The sequence below is a fragment of the Oncorhynchus gorbuscha genome, linkage group LG10 (assembly GCF_021184085.1).
Source record: "Oncorhynchus gorbuscha isolate QuinsamMale2020 ecotype Even-year linkage group LG10, OgorEven_v1.0, whole genome shotgun sequence".
Taxonomy (NCBI): domain Eukaryota; kingdom Metazoa; phylum Chordata; class Actinopteri; order Salmoniformes; family Salmonidae; genus Oncorhynchus; species Oncorhynchus gorbuscha.
Window position 1 is genome coordinate 32,814,217 of NC_060182.1, and position 23,366 is coordinate 32,837,582.

At 44.1% G+C, this 23,366-nt stretch overlaps 1 protein-coding gene across 7 annotated transcripts in view; it reads left to right on the forward strand.

Annotated features, from left to right (window-relative positions):
* Positions 1-23,366, forward strand: part of camta1a (calmodulin binding transcription activator 1a) — a 522,529-nt gene that overhangs the window by 76,727 nt on the left and 422,436 nt on the right. The window lies entirely within an intron of this gene.

A 23,366-nucleotide genomic window follows, 5' to 3' on the forward strand; every position in this document is an offset into this window, starting at 1 on the left:
ACAACCTCTAACTGTATACAACTTCTAACTGTATACAACCTCTAACTGTACACAACCTCTAACTGTATACAACCTCTAACTGTACACAACCTCTAACTGTACACAACCTCTAACTGTATACAACCTCTAACTGTATACAACCTCTAACTGTACACAACCTCTAACTGTACACAATCTCTAACTGTATACAACCTCTAACTGTACACAACCTCTAACTGTACACAACCTCTAACTGTACACAACCTCTAACAACCGCTAACTGTACACAACCTCTAACTGTACACAACCTCTAACTGTACACAACCTCTAACTGTACACAATCTCTAACTGTATACAACCTCTAACTGTACACAATCTCTAACTGTATACAACCTCTAACTGTATACAACCTCTAACTGTATACAACCTCTAACTGTACAACCTCTAATCTCTAACTGTATACAACCTCTAACTGTACACAACTGTCTCTAACTGTACACAACCTCTAACTGTACAACAACCTGTACACAACCTCTAACTGTATACAACCTCTAACTGTACACAACCTCTAACTGTACACAACCTCTAACTGTACACAACCTCTAACTGTACACAACCTCTAACTGTACACAACCTCTAACTGTACACAACCTCTAACTGTACACAACCTCTAACTGTACACAACCTCTAACTGTACACAACCTCTAACTGTATACAACCTCTAACTGTATACAACCTCTAACTGTATACAACCTCTAACTGTACACAACCTCTAACTGTACACAACCTCTAACTGTATACAACCTCTAACAACCTCTAACTGTACACAACCTCTAACTGTATACAACCTCTAACTGTATACAACCTCTAACTGTATACAACCTCTAACTGTACACAACCTCTAACTGTATACAACCTCTAACTGTATACAACCTCTAACTGTATACAACCTCTAACTGTATACAACCTCTAACTGTATACAACCTCTAACTGTACACAACCTCCGGCATTGAATGATGAATGGAAATAACCTCTAAGTATACAACCACTAACACTCAACCTCCCATTGAATGATGAATCCCCTAAAAGTACCCTCCCTTCATCCATCCCCTACACCCCTCCCTTCATCCATCCCCTACACCCCTCCCCTCATCCATCCCCTACACCCCTCCCCTCATCCATCCCCTATACCCCTCCCCTCATCCATCCCCTACACCCCTCCCCTCATCCATCCCCTACACCCCTCCCCTCATCCATCCCCTACACCCATCCCCACATCCATCCCCTATACCCACCCCTCATCCATCCCCTATACCCACCCCTCATCCCCTACACCCCTCCACTCATCCAACCCTATACCCCACCCACACACCCCTCATCCATCCCCTACACCCTCCCCTCATCCATCCCCTATACCCACCCCTTATCCCCTATACCCCTCCCCTCATTCAACCCTATACCCCACCCACACACCCCTCATCCATCCCCTTATCCACCGCCCATCCGCTACACCCCACCCCTCATTCATCCCATATACCCCACCCACCCCTCATCCATCCACTACACCCACCCTCATCCCCTACACTCACCCCTTATCCCCTACACCCCACCCCTCATCCATCCCCTACACCCACCTCTCATCCCCTACACCCACCCTTCATCCCCTACACCCACCCCTTATCCCCTACACCGCACCCCTCATCCACCCACTACACCCACCCTTCATCCATCCCCACCCACCACCCCACCCTTCTCAAGCTTGCTCTCATTCCAGCTGAAAAGGCAGAAAACAACAAACTCCCACAGGATGTATGGATCATGGTAGTCCTGAAATAACACGTGGAAAAATAGCCCTGTTCTGAATCTCCACATATCGCCTGCTATGCTTACTGTATGCATAGTGTTTACAGATGGGTCCGTCTTCAAATCTCTGTGCCTCTTAAAACCAGAAAGAAACAGGGCAGAGACTGTACACAAAGATGGCCCCCTTTAGAAGAATATTATCTGTCAGTAGAACATTGCAGCTTTGACTGCGTTTTAGTTTCCCAGGAGCTGAGTTTATTGTTGGGTTGTGCTGTTGAATCCGCCTTCCTCCATAAAACACATAGAGAGCGATAGAGGAGCAGGTGTACGCTGAACAGATCATTGCCGTAAGCATTGTTCAAGGCAACCACAGTGCTAATGGTGTGTTATCCCGCACCCTATGAGGGGAGAGACCATAAAGCCAAGCCATCCAATGAATTAGCTTGTATAGAGCACAATGCAGGCACAGCTCCGAATGCAATGTCAAAGGCTGGGCTGTATTCTGTTCTGTTTTGCTGCTCTCTATCTGCCCTGGGGTTGGATGTTGGAACTTCGGAGCTCACTGACGCACATAACTGCCCCCTCGGTAGGGCAACCCAACGCTGCCGACTGCCTGCCTGGGTGGATCAGCCATTGAGTGTGGCCTTCACAGTTATTCATAACGCCGACTCAGTCCTGGCTGATTGTACGGTCGGCTCCAGGGATCTGCCATAATTGGATCCTTGTAAGTGGGTTGGAGAAGCTAAACAACCAGATTGCTGTTTGTTTATACCTTTTCATATATTAGTAACGTGCCGAGACTCCTCAAGCAGACTGGGACTTGTCTCGCCCACTGCTCGCCAGCTAGGCCTAATTACTCATTCATTCTTAACATATGCCTCAATTGTGGCCCCATATCCAGCTATTTGTGATTAACTCTGCTTTAATTAGGCTTACCGATTCATGGCTCGGCTCAGACATGTAGTGGGCAGTCTAACACTGAACACCAGTAGCCCTGCTTTCTCTGGTGCCACAAGACAAAGAGATGCCCTTGATAGAACAATAACGTTCGTGCCAAGTGTTTGTCTGTCGGGGTTTTTAAATGATCCGGAGAGCTCAAGGAGGCGAAGGAGTGGAAATCTCAGTGAAACGGTACTGATGCTTGTCATGCAAGCTAAACAAACTCCCAATTCAATTCAAATATCTAAGCTTTTGTTACATGGTTTAACGTCACGTAACGCATCCGGTAAGCCCTCTGTTGAGTCTTGGAATGAGAGTCCTGCCAGACACTGTGGGATTAATGCCACATATACTCACCGCTCTGGCTTGTCATCACTTAGCACTCCACTTTCCCAACTTAATAAAATGGGAGTGCATAATTTGGTAGTAATATCGTCTCGGTTGCAGTAATTATCTAACATCTTTGTCGAAAAGCTCATGTCACCTTGGGGAACGTGTGTGTGTGTGTGTGTGTGTGTGTGTGTGTGTGTGTGTGTGTGTGTGTGTGTGTGTGTGTGTGTGTGTGTGTGTGTGTGTGTGTGTGTGTGTGTGTGTGTGTGTGTGTGTGTGTGTGTGTGTGTGTGTGTGTGTGTGTGTGTGTGTGTGTGTGTGTGTGTGTGTGACTTTGTCTGTGTGTCCGTGTGTTCCATTGTCTCCAATCTCAAAGTGTTATATAGTGATGTGCATCACTGGAAACTTCCCAAAGTTATCCCAAGTGTCTCAACATTTGTTGGGGCACCTTCCTTCCATTCCAAATGGCAGCAATTAAAAAGCGACAGCTTTGCCAATTAACTCTCCTACAGAGTTAGCGGGGTTATGCAGGCAGGGAAGCAGGGGCATTATTCACATGGCCCGCAGTTTCCCCACAGATAAAGCTCATTTCTCCTAGCAGTGGGATAGAGGGAGCACAGAGTACAGCCATTTGATTCTGGCTTCAGGTGGGGCCCACAGGGGTAGCCGTCGTTTTATTTAAGGTCACCGGGAATAAATGGGTCTCCTGCTGTCTCTGGCAGACCGCGGTCGACAGGGCCCAGGCTGGGGCCTCCCACCCCTGCTGCCCTGAGCGTAGCTGAGCACAGTGCCCCCTCTCCAGCTTTCCATCTCTCCTCCCAGAGACCCGGGGAGAGGAGCTTGGCTTTCCTCTCCTCTCACAGTCTGGAATCAGGACTAAATCCCCCAGAACACTTCTACCTCTAATACCAGCCTGTTGTCAAAGGGTAATGGCATGTTAAAATCTCCCTTAGGTTTTTTAAAAGGGCAACTCCTCACCATGCAAAATCCCAATAGAAAAGCTCTTAATTCCACTTAGCCCGATAATGAGAGAGGGGAGGGGCTAGCAGCAGTGTGCTGTGGTGACTGGTGAGGGCATAGAATTTGGAATTAGAATACTAATTTAATAGGATCTCTTTGGGGGCGGGCCTGTAGCTAACATTGTCCTGTATTGTGACACATTAATAACGGGTCACCCCAATGGAACGCCAAATCCGATGATACTCTTACGGATAACATTTACCTTGAGGTGGCCTGTCATAAAGGCTGCATTACGCTGTCATGCAGAGGTATGAGTGGCCATCCGATCACAGTTAAAGGCCTGTTTCCCTAGGTGATAGAAATATTAACGCTACAGAGTTGAATCTGACTGCCAGTAAAGCTGTGGCTGGACTGTGGCTGGAGTGGATGGATGGACTTGTGCCCTAGCAGAGTGTGATTGGGAGGGGTGGGCACTGTGGTTGGCGTCGGTACCCTCACACACAGGCCAGGACGCTTCACAGAGCTGTGAACATTTTGAGTGGGTCTCAGAGAGGGGGAGGGGGTCTTCACACCCAGACATATAAGGCTAAATCAGCCTCTCTTTCTTGTATCTGCCTGCCAACTCCACCACCCTAATCACTTCTCACCATTACAAACTTGTTAACTCAAATTAAATGCCAAAGTAGTAGAAAAACAAAAAGGGGTTACTGTGCATTGTGTTGACAAGCCAATCATTGATTTGCCGGCTGCGCTTTAACTGTGGTACCTCCCAGAGAAACATTGTGCATCATTAGCTCTGCTACTGTAGCTCTCTCTCTCCACAAAGTCCTGCTTATAATAAATCACATGGTCCCACACACAGACAGCTTAGGAAGCCCCACCAGCCCCATATGTACACCTATAGGGCAAAAGGGTAAACAAGGCGTCACTCCACCAGGAAATGCAACATTCAAACCTTTTTTTGAAACATAACATATGCATGGAAATGTGGTAGAAATGTAATTATGTAGATCGTGAGAGGAGCCATGAGTACCAGATGTCAGGTGTGCATTTTGAGACCCCCTCGTGAAAGAGAAGATGATTATCATGCTAATTATTCAGCGTTTGAACATTCCACTGTGTTCCATGTGGAACACTGCTGAACACGTCAGCCGCCAGCCTTGGGACTGTGTTGTGATGTTTGTCTGCCACGAGTCACAATTAAAAAGCTCTATACGCCTGAATTCAACTGAGATGAACTTAGTGGGGACAGAGAGAGAGTAGCTTCATGCTGAATTCTCTCTCCTGCTTCTTAACTCCCACTCTTCCCTCCTCTCGGCACTAAAAGAATTGGGCTGGAAGTGGAGAGGGAATCAGTCATCTTTATCTCTCAGCTGGGGGTGGGAGGGCTGGTAAGCAGCCCGGGCTTTCCTCTCTCCTCTCTTTATGGCCTCCTCCCTCCATCGCTTTCCTTTTCTCTGCACATTCCTGCATTCTTTAATGCACACTGTATTTGCCGAGCTGAGGCCAGGCCTTGTGGTTTAATATGCATGTTACATTTTATTCCTGTATTTATGCCCATTATCCATCGGACACAGTGAGAGGAGATCTCTACCCAGACCCTGCTCCTTCAGACAGACAGACGCACAGTGGCCTCTTCTCTCCCAGAAGTCATTAACCTCGTCGACTGTGGAGCCCTACGACCCCCCACCCCCACCCTGCCACGACACACACACACACACGACCCCCTCCCCTCACTCATCACAGCCTATGTGCTATCCTCCTCCTCTCATTCCTCCATCCATGTTCCTCTCTGTTCTGGTGTGATGTACTCTGCTGAGAACACAGACACGACCCAGCTCCCTGATGGCTACCTGGCTGGCTACTTATACAGAACACCGTGGTGTACACAGGCCTCTATAGCCAATAGCCATTGTATTATGATAGCAGTTAAAGCCTCTTTAAATGATACATTGATTTGTCAGAGCACAGTTAAACCCATAGACTATATGCTTCGAGGTAGAAGTTGTAAAACAGTTTCTGTTCAATTCTGCTCTTAATTCAACTGAATAGGTCTCGCTTAAATATCCCGTTCTTCTTTGAAACACCTGGTTGTTGGGGCACTTGTAGTAGTGCTCGGATACTGGTGGAGAGTTTTGGCCTGAATGCTCAGTGTTCCGAGACAGTGGCAGAATGCAGGAGGGACCTTGACCTGGAGGTCCTCTGTAGGAAGAGAAAGAGGACGAGAGGACAAGCAGACACCCTAAAAGGGGTTTGAGTGAGTGGGCCGGCTGCATGCGTACCTACCTAATGGCTCTAGATGCATTTTGTGCCCTATGCTGGTCCAAAAAAAGAGAAAGTTCCTCCATGAATAGTTAACTAGGATCTACCTGGGACAAGCTGGGCATGTAAACAGTCAAACTGGCCTTCTAACAAGCTTGACTCGCTTTCATTTACATTCTTCCCCTCCCGCTTGCCTCCATTATACATGAAGCCCCTTATGAAATAGTCATAACTGCAGGAATCTTTCGAGGAAAACCGCACACAGCGCAGATTAATTACAGTCTATTATCTATTTAAACTATGACTGCATCACACTACACACTGCATTATTCTGTCTCTCTGTACTGTACACTATTGTATTCCAGCATCACACTACAGGACTTTACACGCCACCTTCCTGCATTATACACTATTGTACTGCTGTAACTATTATACAGTGCTGTGCTGCAGTATACTATGGTAACACTTTATTTGGATAGTCCATCTGTAGATGCTCTACATACTATCTACATACTATCAGTAGTTAGTTGTACTGTCTACTAACCCTACTAACTCTAGCCATATCACTCACCTTAACCCTTATCCTAATCCTAAACTTAACCCTTACCTTAACCCTTGTCCTAATCCTAAATTTAACCCTTACCTTAACCCTTATCCTAACCCTTACCTTAACCCTTATCCTAATCCTAAACTTAACCCTTACCTTAACCCTTGTCCTAATCCTAAACTTAACCCTTACATTAACCCTTATCCTAATCCTAAACTTAACCCTTGTCCTAATCCTAAACTAAAACCCTTATCCTAATCCTAAACTTAACCCTCACCTTAACCCTCACATTAACCCTTATCCTAACCCTTACCTTAACCCTCACCTTAACCCTTATCCTCATCCTAAACTTAACCCTCACCTTAACCCTTATCCTAATCCTAAACTTAACCCTTACATTAACCCTTATCCTTATCCTAATCCTAAACTTAGCCCTTACCTTAACCCTTATCCTAATCCTAAATTTAACCCTTACCTTAACCCTTATCCTAATCCTAAACTTAACCCTTACCTTAACCCTAATCCTAAATTTAACCCTTACCTTAACCCTTGTCCTAATCCTAAACTTAACCCTTATCCTAAATGTAACCCTTATCCTTGCCCTTATTCTAAACCTAACCTTAACCGTAACCTCAGCAAGCAGTTGCTTATCAACAGATATTTTGTTGATAGTGTGACTATCCGGACTATCCAAATAAAGTGTGACCTACTATTACTATGCACTATACTGTACTGTACTATACTATACCTTACTATAGTATCATATTTCATGTCCATAGAAACAGCGATTACTGTTTTATTGGAGGTAAAGGCCGGTATTCCCTGATGTCATCACCACTTTATATGTGATTGGTCTCCTTATTGTGACAGAACTCATTCTGCTTACTTCAGCTCCATTTCAACCCTGCACCCCTGGTCAGCCGCGGTCATGAGTGACTGAGCGACTGGTTTCCCAAGTGGTCAAAGAGGTAGAGTTTATAATCCCCAGGTGTGATTGCTGGTGCTCAGCCCCACTTAGCTTTCATCACGAGGCCTAAAGAAGTTAATGAACAGGAGGAAACAAACAGAGAACCAGAAACATCAGGGAGACAATGCTTTGTGTTTGCGTAACGGCGCTCGCTTTGTTGTTGTATTGTGTCTGAATGTGAATGGTGTTTTTCTACTAATATATTTATTTACATTTAGGGACTTTGCGTTCGGCTTCTTTGTGACAGCTACATTTCATTTCTAAGGTTCGTTATGCTTTATCTAATTTCCTTTGTTTTAGCATAAAAAAGGAAACTTTTAGAAATGGAATTACTGGGGCCTTTAGAGATTCCCAACACAGAGACGTATCAGCAGTGTACTCCCCCCCCCCACCCCTCTGGCTCAGATATCCTGTGGACTTTCTAATTTATTCCAGCCAAAGCGTTGCTCGAGTCTGTTAATCACACAGAGTGGGCTAAAAGGCCCAGATCAGAGCTCGTTGGCACGGCCTGAAACACAGAGGGCTTATTTATCGAGGTGCGTTTTTGTATTTAGGAGGTTTACTAATGCATTCAAATGAGGGGACAAAAGCCAAAGTCACAGCAGTACGCCACACTGCCATGGGAGTTATGTCAAGTAATGTGGCAGCTTTTTATGCCTGCCTCCCTCCACCTTTATCTCTAACCCTCATGTCAATAGATCTCGTTCAAGCGAGCAAGATACCTTTTTACATTCTGCGTTGTTGCACTGAGGCAAAGACGTGCTCGTTGACAGAGGATGGAATGGGGCTCGTCAAGGTTAGAGTTGTGCATTAATCAGCTTCTATACTGAACTATACCGCTGGGATGACTCCTGTGCCCTCCACGCCTTAACCCCTTGTGGGGTGTGGGTGCATGTGTTGAGTTTCCTTCACTCTTGCTTCAACCCTTTCTATTCTTGTATAGAGCCCACCCAACTGAACCCTCCGATACAATGTATCTTCTCCTACACGCTCCATGATCCTCTGGATGGTGAGAGAGAGAGAGGGGGGAGGTGGCGAGCGTTAGCTTCCCCACTGGGCTCTGTGCTTGTTAGCCTAGCATGTGAGTCTCTCAGGCTCCAGACAGCAGTCACAGGAGAGGGTGCAGGGAGAGGCCAGACAGACAGTGATACCCATCCCAAACAGAACAGGCCAGGGGGGCACTTCACTGAATAATGAGGAACAGCAGAGGACGGGATGCTGATGGTGTTCGTATAAGTGACGGCAGCACTCTTTTTTTAGAGATCATTTTTGGGCGCTCATTTTGGAACAGTCATTTCCTCCAGCTTTGACTGTCTCAGAGCAATATTGCTGTGAAATCATTAAGCTAATTCATTACCCTTAACTTTTTCATGGTTCCCACTGTGAAAGTTTGGCTGGAAAATAAGTGTATATTTGTCATTGCAAATCATGGTATTCAAATCTAAACAATGACAGAAGCTCATACTCAACATATTGTTTTTGTAATTGTCTGTTTTCAAAATAGCTTTAATTAATTACATGTGTTTAATAGTTAGAAAGAAAGGTGATGACTGCCAGATGATCAAGTTCTCCTGACTTCCTAAAGATATCTTGAACAGCTGCACTCACTCACTCACTCACTCACTCACTCACTCACTCACTCACTCACTCACTCACTCACTCACTCACTCTCTCCCTCTGCCTCTCCCCTCTCGCTCTCTCTCTCTCTCTCTCTCTCTCTCTCTGTGTTGCATTTCATTATGTATAAGTGAATACGTACAGTACCATTTACAGTACATTAAGTGCTGCACTGTACATAACAGAGTTATCAGGAGATATTGATCCAATTTGACACTTAACATCTCGCTTGGCTGGGAATATTTTAGCTGTATCATATTTTACTGTCTGATATTTCCCCCCACATATAGTCCGGTCTGCTGTCTCTTCTCTCTCTGTAATGGTTTGGTAGAGTTGTGTTAACAAGTCTTCCCTAACCACCATCCATATGTCTGCCTCCACCCTGTTTCCTGTTCCTGTTCCAGTCAATGTAGTGGCAACACACAGGAAGTTGAAACACCCTGCATGGCACTCACCCAGATTCATTTTTGTTTATGGCACTCACCCAGATTCATTTTTGTTTATGGCACTCACCCCGATTAATGTCTTTATGCTCTAAGCCCGAGATTTGCTGTGATCAAAAACAACTGTTTCTGCACGGATAAGTGACTAACTTTGGCACACAACAACCTCCATCACCACCTCCCTTCTACCATCTACACTGCCCTCCCCATTTCTCCTTCTACACTACCTCTCCCTTTCCTTTCGCTCCATTTTTTTCTCTCTCTTTCTTTCTTCCCACATGTCCTTTTTCCTTTCTTTTTTTTTATCCCTGAGTGTATTTATGTCTGCATATGAATCCTCTTTCTTTCTCTGGAAATGAGATCAGTTCATTTTTTGGTCAAAAGGGCATTTTGAGCTTTATTAGCCAAATCCAGGGGCTTATAACACAGGGTCTCCTAGGGGACAGAGTCAGCACAGCCTCCCCCAAAAACATGCTACTTCGCATAGTTATGTGTGAAAAATATCTGTCTCTGAAATGCCTGTTTTTCAGTTCAGTTTCGATTCAGAACCCTGAAATCGACATGGAACAGAGAGGTGCCTAATCAGTATGTCCCTGCAATAACCTTACAGTACACTAGAGTAGTTACTGTGCTATGCGGGAGAACTATACAGTACACTGGAGTAGAACTACATACTTACTATACAGGAAATATTTCAAGTTCATCCACCCACAACCACATCATCCACCCACTACCACATCATCCAACCACAACCACATCATCCACTCACAACCACATCATCCACCCACTACCACATCATCCACCCACTACCACATCATCCATCCACTACCAGCTCCATAACAGCCATACTATAATAGATTTTTTTTTAACTCATTAGACTCTAATGTAATCTTTAAAAAAAAAACACAAGTGTATTCCAGTAAAGGAATGTGTGCCTTCTCAGCATTTCTCCTCAGCATTTCACCTCAGCATTTCTCCTCAGAATTTCTCCTCAGCATTTATCCTCAGCATTTCTCCTCAGCCACTCATGTCATCATGGTACAGTGTTCTACTCTTAGTGCTTTTAGTGAGATTCAGTAATGAGAGGAGGGCAGTACTCATGCAATTTACATTTTAGTCATTTAGCAAACGCTCTTCTCCAAAGCATCTTACAGTAGCAATTAGGGTTAAGTGCCTTGCTCAAGGGCATGTCGACAGATTTTTCACCTAGTCAGCTTGCGGATTCATATCAGCAACCTTTCAGTTACTGGACCAATGCTCTTAACCGCTAGTTCACCTGCCGCTCTTTTAATCTGGGAGGAATAGCCAACCAGAGCTGAAATGACAGGGAATCGCCACAGTGATGCAAGCACATACCTGGACTATTTTAGAACCATCCATTATTCATCTGTCAACTGTATACAAGGCCAACCAGAGGCCAAGGGGAGGGACTAAAATCACAGATTTTGTGTGTTGATTGGTTGGTTCTGCTCCTCTTTTGTCCCACCTCTCTGCAAAGCATAGCAGATCATTCACACTATACAGAAGTTCAGCACAGGACAGAACATGACAGTTTTAGCTCTGAACAGTTCTTGGAGAGAACATGAAAAGAGCAAGAGAGGATAATAAGAGTTAAAGTAGAGCTTCTCTTCCTGTAATAGCAACACTGCTGATATCCAGGAGGCTCTTCCCTCTTGCTGTTCCCTGACCTAAATAAAGACATCGTAATGGAAAAAAGCCATGGCAGTAGTGGTGTTGTTGGCAATTTACACAACAACCAGTTTGGGATGTGGTGTAAAAAGGAACTTTCACCAACCACAAGTTAACCATAAATGAACCATCTGATTTGAGTTTAGCGGTTGCTGGATTCCTGAGCTCTGTGTTGCATATTTAATCAGTGTCTGGTAACTGGTGACTCGGGAAGACACCTCTCCTCTCCCTCACTCATTACTTCTCATTACTTCTATTACTTTGAGTGAGAGTGAATTTGATTGGAGCATATTTTACTTTCTGCTCCTGTGCAAAGCCACATAGCCACAAAGCCACAGTGAAAGCCATTAAGGTGAATTTTAGTATACACAAATGGCGGTCATAGTGTGTCTGTGCTCTGTTGTTGATCCCCTTATACTATCACAGGCTTGTTTGACCCCCCCAGACAAATGAAAAGTATTCTGCGGTATGTGTCGTACACTAATACAGCCACAGTCTAACGCTAGAGCCACAGTCTAACGCTACAACCACAGTCTAATGCTACAGCCACAGTCTAACGCTACAGCCACAGTCTAACGCTACAACCACAGTCTAACGCTACAGCCACAGTCTAACGCTACAGCCACAGTCTAACGCTACAGCCACAGTCTAACGCTACAGCCACACAGCCACAGTCTAACGCTACAGCCACAGTCTAACGCTAGCCACAGTCTAACGCTACAGCCACACAGCCACAGTCTAACGCTACAGCCCCAGTCTAACGCTACAGCCGCAGTCTAACGCTACAGCCACAGTCTAACGCTACAGCTAGAGTCTTAACGCTACAGCCACAGTCTAACGCTACAGCCACAGTCTAACGCTACAACCACAGTCTAACGCTACAGCCACAGTCTAATGCTACAGCCACAGTCTAACGCTACAGCCACAGTCTAACGCAGGCTCTTCTCAATTACATGAGCAGGATCTCCCTCTATAGAAACTAGAATATAGCCAACATTAGTTTCATATTGCTAGGAATGTGGCACCATTAATTGATTTCGGGAAAGGCTCAGGAAAGCTGAGAAAAATAAGAATCTGTTTAGAATTGCTGCTGTGTGGCTACTCAAACAGGCTTGCAGGCTTTAGGCAGGTGGAGAGGAAAGGAAAGCTCTTATCCATCTTCTTCATCGTAATATCAAGGTCATGGATGGGTAGCTGAGCTAATCTCCCTTCTTCTCGTCTCTTACGTGGGGAGGAGCTGGCAGGCTTGCCACTCATTAAGTCCTCTCCAGCCAAAGACAAAATACAGTATGATGTCTGTTCTCTGGATAATACAGGCAAAATATGGGCATACACTTTAAACCCAGTAACCACATCTTTTCAGAGTCGGGAATATTTATTTTTAAATGTGACAATTATTATAACTAGCTGGCTGGGATGTAGCCCTTTGTCACGTTATGCCCAGTAATACATAATGGCCACTGATACAAAACAATATATTCTGACCATGTTTGAAATGTCGTAACATAAAGGTTTTTGCCCATCTGCCTCATGTTTTAAATGGAAGAAACAATGATCAAATACTGGTAGTTTTCAAATGATACAATTCTAATGATGTCAGATGTAAAGAACATGGCTAAATTATGCTGGATGCTGCATTCATTCCCTATATACTGGACTCGCAAAATGTTCAGTAGCCCTTATCCAGCTATCCAGTTAGCTAAACACTCATTCAAATAACTCTGTGGGAAGCAGGGTGCCGTTTTGGAAGTTTACTTGAATCACAGTGTGAAACTGTCGCAAACACAAAAATACATGTTTTCAGTTATGTAGTATAGAGCACAGAACGTCTTCCACAATAACTGCACTAAATGTATGAAATACGGAATAAGAGTACTCAATCTAGAGTCAAATTTAAAATAACGATACTAGAATGCAACTGTGTGCTTAATATTACTCAACTAGATATCCCTAGGGAGAAATAGCATCGAACCTAATGCAAAGTAGCTAACAGCTAACTCAATTATTCATATTTTACAGAAACATGAAAATGATATGTGATAAACATTTATCTTGTGTTAATTAACAAATGTACTTACAGACATTGTGTCATAAAATGCTTATAAAGAAGGATGTTGACGGATTGTAACTACTCTGTCACACTTGCACATCTTACACATTGCTTCACATCAGAAACTGCTTCCTGTCACATGACAAAAAACAGGTAAACTCTAGACTGCTGAACTTAAACTGCCACTAGGGGTGCTTAACAACTAACAGGTCCAGAACACCCTACATCAAACCATAAAAGGTGTGATGAAGCTGTGATGAAGGAGGGACACATGTGGACAGATTACTGTGGAGCAAAGTCTCTAATGTAGATCACTGTGGGGCAAAGTCTCTAATGTAGATTACTGTGGGGCAAAGTCTCTAATGTAGATCACTGTGGGGCAAAGTCTCTAATGTACATCACTGTGGGGCAAAGTCTCTAATGTACATCACTGTGGGGCAAAGTCTCTAATGTAGATTACTGTGGGGCAAAGTCTCTAATGTAGATTACTGTGGGGCAAAGTCTCTAATGTAGATCACTGTGGGGCAAAGTCTCTAATGTAGATCACTGTGGGGCAAAGTCTCTAATGTACATCACTGTGGGGCAAAGTCTCTAATGTAGATCACTGTGGGGCAAAGTCTCTAATGTAGATTACTGTGGGACAAAGTCTCTCACACCCTGCACAGTACAGGCTTTTATCCCCATTGTTCATTTGACTTCTAAAGGAATCATTTACAAGGCTTGAAAACGCTGATTTTATGGATCACCTGCTGTCCCCTAATATCATTTTGTGATTGCGCAGCAGAAAACAGAGAAACATTGATGCTAAATTCTGGCACCAAAACGTCTGGCAGGATCAGTACCTCTCCTATTAAAGTGATATCTCTCAGTCTAGCACCTGACACCCCAGTACTGAGCACAACTCACCACAGGACACCTCTATTAACACTACAGTGGAGTTATTTTCAATAGAGAATTTAAGGCAAATATGAATGATAAATAAACAGTGAGAATATTCAAGAAATTCAATGCACGATGATTCAAGACATACTGTATGTTTGACAAAGCTTTTGTAAAGGTCTATAGGAAGTTGCATTGTTAGAAACCAGAACCCCGAGGTCCTTTATGTCGCAGGTTGACGCCGCAGAGACAAAATACGCTGCCTCCCCTATAGTCAGTCTCTTCCCTTGACTTTGCTTGAATCACAGAGCCATCCAAAGCCTTTTCAAAATGCACAAATATATTTGTCATGTCTGGGTGGGGCGGTGAAGCCAGGGGTAAATATTATCATCTAACAAGCAAACAAGCAGTCTTTTCTGGTGCAGATAAAGGCTTGGCGTGTAGAGAGGTTAATGAGACTGGCTATTAGCATTGTCATTCAGTGTGCCAGGCAGGTGTGACAGTAAAGCTCACTCCCAGGTCCTCTTCTCCCCTAGTCCACCTGCTTATCTCCCAAATAAATGAACTGAGGGAGGAGAGGCAGGTGGGGGGGACATATCCTGACCTATCAGAAGACAGGCAGGCAGTGAGTGCAGATCATCGCTCTGTTGACTGGAGTTAATAGCATCGGGGGCCACAGCGCAATTCCTGACAGGTCCGTCAGAATTTGGGAGCCTGGTAGATTGACGGACAGGATAGAGGGAGAGGACAGGAGAGTAAACTCTTGTTAATTACACACAACCTCATGTTTGTCAAAGGTTGGTGACTACCCATGGACACTGTCTCTGCTCATGGACACTCCCATCCGTCTCTCTGACACACATCACGGTGAAAACAACACAACTTCCTGGTGCGATGGTATAAACGCCCCCCTGCCAACTTTTATAATTAACCACCCAGGTGCAAATAGAGGAAAGGAAACAAGCATGTCGTCATGGTGAGATGTAAAGCTCCTTGTAAGTCTAGATACAGTATCTCAGTGGAATATCATAGAGACAATGTGCCAATCAGAGAACAGTAGATCCCATTGGACTGCTGAGGCAACTATGTGTATCCCCTTATGTGTAGGCCATGTGGTTTAAGTGGCCTGGTGGCCTGCATAGACACTAGATCCATATGCTACTACCTGGTTGTCAGGAGAGGTGCGGTGTGAGGCTAGTTGTCAGGAGAGACGTGGATGTGAGGCTGGTTGTCAGGGGAGGTGCGGTGTGAGGCTAGTTGTCAGGAGAGGTGTGGGTGTGAGGCTGGTTGTCAGAAGAAGTGTGGGTGTGAGGTATATGCTGCTGGCACACAGCACATGGATGGAATTGGAGGATTAGGGCACGGCTAAAGAGGATCAGTAATTGAATTCCTAAGATCCTGATGTACGTTACACTAAAGGACCAAGAGACAAGAGAAACCTTTTTTGCCAGATGAGGGAAATCGGAGGGTAGAGAGAGGTGAATCTCCCCACCCTCTCTGTAGTGCCACTCAGCAGAGCTGGAGCCATTGCTGTGTTAACAGTTTCAGTCCTCACGGGACAGGAGAGGAGAGGAGAGGAGAGGAGAGGAGAGGAGAGGAGAGGAGAGGAGAGGAGAGGAGAGGAGAGGAGAGGAGAGGAGAGGAGAGGAGAGGAGAGGAGAGGAGAGGAGAGGAGAGGAGAGGAGAGGAGAGGAGAGGAGAGGAGAGGAGAGGAGAGGAGAGGAGAGGAGGATTCCCTGTATTATTGTTTTATTCTACTGAGCCATTTATTTTTGTATTATTAGATTAGATTATTTCTTATTGTTGTTGCATTGTCCAGAAGGAACCTGCAAGTCAGCGTTTAGTTGGACAGTGTGTACCATGTGTATCCTGCACATACCACTAATAGAACTGGAAACTTGGAACTAGGAGGAGAGGAGGGGAGAGGAGAAGAGAGCTGTAACTGCTCTGTCGCACAGTCTATGTCCCAGTTGTCTGAGTCCTGTGAACCCACTCTAGTGTGTTTCTCTTATTAGTGGGAGGATGGCACAGCCCTCCCAAGACATTTACTACTGGATAGCACATTCTAAGTAAGCTAAGCTAACCGTATGAAGTAAGAGTCGATGAGTCTCACAAATAATTTGACCAAATTACAAACAGTTAAACAGGCTAGCTTAGTTTATGAAAGACAGAGTAAACCATTGGACATTTTGTTGTACCAATTGCCCATCCCAGGGAAATGCCATTTTTATCTCTTAAAATGCCTTGTGCTGCCATGCTTTTGTCTTCAAATAGGAAACAAACACTTTGTTTTCTCAATCCAACACTATTTCATTGATGCCCAGACTCCTTTGTACAAACTTTTCTCCTACCGCAACCTCCTGAAGTACTTGTTTGAGGAGTAGAATGAATGGAAAAACAGTTCAATTTAAGGTCCTGATTGGTTAAAACACTGTCAATCTGAACAAACAGAAGAAATACAAAAATACATTGTCTCTATATCTCTAGATATGGGAGTCTCTTTTGCATACCTAATCCATCCATGTTTGAGGTAATAGAATTTCAGGAAATCTCTGTACAAGCAAATGCACAATCTAAGTTCTCTAATATTGAATAAATTACATTTAGAAGGCTGGTATTTGCCTTTTATAAACTGTTATTATATATTATATATTACATATATTATTCCTAGAATTACAGAATGCGCATTTAATTTACTAATGGTTTTACGTCCTGTAAAAAGACTCCATCTGATGCTAAGGGACAACAGAAACCAAATGGAAGTGACAAGACAGAAGCCATTTCGAACAACCAAGGCCTTGTGTATTAAGGGGAACTAAAGGGAAAAAGACAGAGCCATTTAAGACGGCAGTTCTGAGGAGGGAGGAGAGATTGAGACAGTCGGTCAGCAAAGACTCTTCCTGGAACTCAGTGGTACCCTGGGTCTCATATAGTCCCTTCCTCCTCTACTCCTCTTCTTTACTGTTAATTGGCTGAGGTCAAAGAACTACTCTGTAGAAACAAACAGTATCCTCTTTGCCTTTAGCAGGAGAGACAGTGCAGATCAATATGGAGCAACAGCAGAGCAGTGGGTAAACAGGCAGAAGGAAAGCGGTCAGGTGTCGGTCGGCCCTGCAACGTGAACAAGGCTTTCAGAGATGACTGTCTTCTGGCTTGAAAAAGTTTCCCTTCCCTTTTTTCTAAAGTTTGCTGAGAGACAGAGGAGATATTGAGGTGGGGAGTTGGGATCGAGGGAGGTGTGTGGTTGAACTCTCAGTGGTGCAGGCGGTAACAGTCTTTACATTCGGGAAGGAGAAGATCAAGGAGTGAAAGTTTAAAGGAAGGAGGGGCACGGTTTTAGAGTCTTCTTCTCTGTTTGCGAGGCATCCAGGTACCGGCGGTGGGCATTGATGTGGTGCACCGTCGTGAGACTCTTTCCCATTCCTATTTCCTCTTGTCCTGTTGAAGCTAAACGGGCTATGCTTCAAAAACACTGGTTTATCAAAGACAACTGCTTAAATTGTCTCCCTTTCTTTTTTGCCACATGGCTCCTCTGTTCTTCTGATAAATATGATGTGTCTCTCTCGCTTCCCGCTGTAGAGACACCTTCGGAAATTGACTGGTTAGAAGTCTTCCCCGAGAGACGTGTAGAGGAAGATGCTTGTTAGTCAAGACACTAGCTCAGTATTCAGCTTGTCTCTACCAGTGGCATTCTTAGTGTGACCATAAGGTTCTAATAACTCACAGAGGACCACCTTTTTCAAACCCGCTCTACAAATGACTTTGCTCTTGAGGTCACCCTGTGTCCTCCGCTTACCCAGCAGATAATAGAATCAATGAGAGGGTTGTCACTCAGGCCAGTGGTGGCTGAGGATAGAAGCCTCTCTCTCGGCGATCAGAGGTGACCGTCTCCCTGGAGCATGTAACAAACCTATAGCCCGGTGATGACTTAAAGGCTTACTGCTGTGACTTGAGGAAATGTACGTATCTTAACTAGTCCATTTAAGTCCATACACTCCTCAGAACAGGCCTTTAGGCCTAAACAAAAATATATCTCCTCTAGTTTATTCTCTCTCGTCTTTGTTTACCTGTAGTTGTATACCAGGATGGAATCCACAAAGCTGTTGCCATGTCACTGATTGGTCATGTGAGCCCTCATTAACAGCCTTCTTAGCTGGGCTTCCAGCAGCAGCTGATTGATTCAGGGATTAGGAGCGGCTATAGTTTTTTACGATACAGTCTTGGCATCATTTCAAAAGGAAGGAAATCCAAATGGAGAACTGGGGGTAAATAGGGCCTGACAGAGATTATGAATGTGGACGTGATGAGGGCTGTTTCCTCCTCTAATTGTGACACAGGAGCAACAGCTTTGCAATTACAGTCAGCACAGCGGGACCATAATCCTGGACTTCAGAGAAGAACAAGCACATCAGAGGGGATCAGCCGTCCTCAGCAACTTTAAACTGTTTCAGATTATATCACCATTAATTAGACACTCCATAGTAGGGATTAACATGGGTAACTGGGATCCCGGGACTGTCCCGGGAACACTTTATATTTCACGAAAAAATTAAATGACAAGACTCTGGAAATTACCCCAAAATTCCTGAAATGTAAAATAGCACATTATCCAAATAGGTTGTCTCATGGAAGCCTTTAGCCTACAGTATTTACTTCACACAAAGTCACAATAAATTCAAAACACATGCATAATTGACACTGCTGGACTGCACACACAACCGGAATGCAGATAATAAACCCTACAGGAAACCCCTACACTATAGCCTAGAAAAGAACGCGTGCCTCTTTGAGCTGTCGTTGTGACTCGTCAGACAGTCACACATTTGATAGGCCTATAGGCCTATATTGGCGTCTATGTCACAGACATGAAGTCTGTTAACAATTCAAAGAGGCATGAGGAAAATGTGATCATCTCCTGTCCTAGAGCCTAGGCTATTTTCCTATCCAGTCCCCATCCCACTGAAATCCAAAATCCTGACTGTAATCCATAGATTGCATTATCAAAGCACCTTTCATCTCCCCGTTATTCATGAGCTGACCTGCTATCTGTTTAATCATCAACTTGATTTAGTCAAATATAGGAGTTACAGTATATATGAGGTCATCTAGCACAACAATTCTCAACCGGTGGACCGTGACACATCAAGTAAAAAACTAATAATATATATATATATATATATTTTTTTTTATTTTTTATTATGAACACATACTCCAGTCTGAACCAGGTATAAAGTGTGCAGATATGATAATGAACATTTGTTTTATGTTTTATTATTTAATCTGACCAATTTTTCTTCAATCACAGTATTTTCAATATAGAGATATTGACAGCACTATTTTGGTAGATTTTGTGGTCTCAAACCAGTGAGTTTATTGACAATGAAAGAGTTGGGAATGTTGTTGCCATATAATTGTTACATTTACTATCAATATAGGATTAAAAATAGTTTTCCAGATTTGTATTTTGGTGATGATTTTTTCACAATGCAAGTATTGGGTCGTGACTGGGACATCCTGGTTCAATTTGGGTCCAGGCACAAAACCAGTAGAGAACCACTGATCTAGCAAGCTTATCAACTTTTGTCTGACTGCCATTACAAAGCTTGGATGATTTGACAATGCTCTACTCGTGGTACGCTCTGTGCCTCCTGAGAGCGCTCTGTCCAGATAGCCTACTGCAGAAATGCGCTGAATCAATCGAGGAACATGATAACACTCAGCATTTATGAACAGCCTTTTTCGCAATTCACAACAATGTCATTGGTGATCAAAGATAGTTACTCTATCATTATTAAATATCAGTTTCATTAACTCTAAAACCTTTACATAGGGGCGCAGCCAAGCTGTCAAGGTTATCCAACGCCCCTTTAATTTGGGGAGAACTGTCATTGTGACCACATCTGGGTTTAAACACTTTAAATGGGTACTTCTGGATACATATTCTTCCCCGTCTTGAAACTTGGTAGACTTTCTGGAAAATAGGAATCCTTCCCTACTCCATGACACTGACCCCATATCAGAGTCCCAAAGTGTAGTCTGCGTACAGTATAGGCTGTGAGGGTTTTCCCGCATGTGTATAAGAGTAGCAGAACATTTGGATCAATAACAACAGAACTACCATGCATCTGCTGCTTCCACAGTCCTGTCATAAAATGCCTCGCTAATTGGGCACCCTAACAGGACACACAGAAACATGTTTGTGTTGCGTTTGGGTGTGTACTGTATCCACTGTCAAGAGAGATCCCACGGCAGCAATAGGCTAGACACTAGAGTGTATTGATGTCATACATGTCGGCTACCGTCTACAACAGTTGCACAAAATGCACAAAGGGCAACTATTGTAGGTCACACAGTGCATTTGGAAATGATTTAGACCTTTTGTTACGTTCCAGCCTCATAGCAAAGGGTCTTTTTAAAATATCTTTATTTAACTAGGCAAGTCAGTTAAGAACAAATTCTTATTTTCAATGACAGCCTAGGAACAGTGAGTTAACTGCCTGTTCAGGGGCAGATTGACAGATAGGTAGGTACCTTGTCAGCTCGGGGGTTTGAACTTGAAACCTTCAGGTTGCTAGTCCAACGCTCTAACCACTAAGCTACCCTGCCGTCAGAATACTTATATAAATAAGGTATTTCAGTTTTTTTTAATTAAAAACCTGTTTTCGCTTTGTCATCATGGGATATTGTGTGTAGATTGATGAGGAAAACAATTAATTTAATCCATTTTAGAATAAGGCTGTAATATAACAAATACTTTCCAAATGCATTGTACAGTACATGTTAATATTGTTGTACATACCATACTAGTACATACTTGTAAACACACATTGTTGCAGAGAGTATCGACATCAATACACTGTAGCCCATACTGCCATTGGATCCATCTCGTCTCGAGTGCATACTATGCCCGATCTCAATAAAAACACATTCTATTTTCTTTGTGTGAAAATGTATGTGCGAGTGTTTGCTAGCAAGTGGATATTTTCTGTATATTTGTACACTGGTGACCCAGGTCTCATTTGCCTCCTGATGCTGGCTAGTATTACCCCAGCTATTGATTGAAGGCGGAGAGGCCCAGGAGTCCTCTGGTTTGATCTGTTACATCCTTTAATTAATTCTCCACTGTGAGGAGTTTTAATACTGAGCACACAGGCCCTTTCTGGCAAGAGCCTGATACAGCACACTCTCAGCACAATGCACTATAAGAGCAGAAAGGTGTGGTGGAGAGAGGAAGAGAGAGGAAGAGATGAGAGGAGGAGATAGGAGAGAGGAGGAGAGGTGAAACAACACCAGTAAACAATGGACAACAACTGTGTATGGCAGTATCATGTCTCTCAACTGTGTATGGCAGTATCATGTCTCTCAACTGTGTATGGCAGTATCATGTCTCTCAACTGTGTATGGCAGTATCATGTCTCTCAACTGTGTATGGCAGTATCATGTCTCTCAACTGTGTATGGCAGTATCATGTCTCTCAACTGTGTATGGCAGTATAATGTCTCTCAACTGTGTATGGCAGTATCATGTCTCTCAACTGTGTATGGCAGTATCATGTCTCTCAACTGTATGGCAGTATCATGTCTCTCAACTGTGTATGGCAGTATCATGTCTCTCAATTGTGTATGGCAGTATCATGTCTCTCAATTGTGTATGGCAGTATCATGTCTCTCAACTGTGTATGGCAGTATCATGTCTCTCAACTGTGTATGGCAGTATCATGTCTCTCAATTGTGTATGGCAGTATCATGTCTCTCAACTGTGTATGGCAGTATCATGTCTCTCAACTGTGTATGGCAGTATCATGTCTCTCAATTGTGTATGGCAGTATCATGTCTCTCAACTGTGTATGGTAGTATAATGTCTCTCAACTGTGTATGGCAGTATCATGTCTCTCAACTGTGTATGGCAGTATCATGTCTCTCAGCTGTGTATGGCAGTATCATGCCTCTCTACTGCCGACTGTTTACTACTGAGGACCATCCTGATCCAGCACTCTGATTCTGTCCCTCTACTTAGCTGGAATGATAGGGCAACACATGAAAGAGGCAGTGGGGTGTTTTTGTGTTTGGATGTCTGAGTTGATATGACATGAACTGATTTGCCATCCCCTGAGTGACAGACAGGCAGGCAGACAGGCAGACAGGCAGGTAGACCGACACAGACAGACAGAAGTGAGTGAGGCAGCCTTCAGATGAAAGTTGGTAGTGCATTGCTGACAGGTCCATTTCAGGTGTGTTTTCAGGCAGCTGTAGTCCAGGTAAATGAAGAGATCAAAGGCAGGGCTAGAGCCAGGGCTGCTCAGTGTGTGATGTAAGGCCTCGCTCCGCTTAGATCTCGGGCATTTCTTCTGCTTCCCTCCCCTTTGCCCTGGCCGTGATGGAATTTTAATGATGAACTCACTAAGGCTGAATTGTGATCTAGCCTGGTGTAGACTAGCTTCCACGCTACAAATATCTAATACCCACATCATATACTCAAGCATACTTGAGTAGACTGCATTCCCTAAAAAAGTTTTTGTTTAGAGGGTTATTTTTCTTGACAGTTGCCAACTCAACAAAACTTCTTATTTCAGTTTACAGGCCAGATTTTCTGAGGATCGTCATGCCAGCCACGCCTTAACAGCACAGAAATCAACTCTGAATCTGGCGCTAAGTGTTTTTCAAGGTCGAGTGAAGTGCTGTTAAAAGCACCATCGTCTCTCTGAGGACGCAGACCCACCCTTACATGTCCACTCCAGTGGACCTAGCGAGCGGGCGGGAGTGCAGCCGTAGCAGCCAGTCAGTCAGTGATGGTCTGGGAAGCGGCAGACATATCTGGTGTTGAAATTGAATCTGGTCCCAAGAATGTAGTGGAAAAGACAAAGTGACAGAATAGCAGATAATAGGTTTGCTGTAGCCTCAC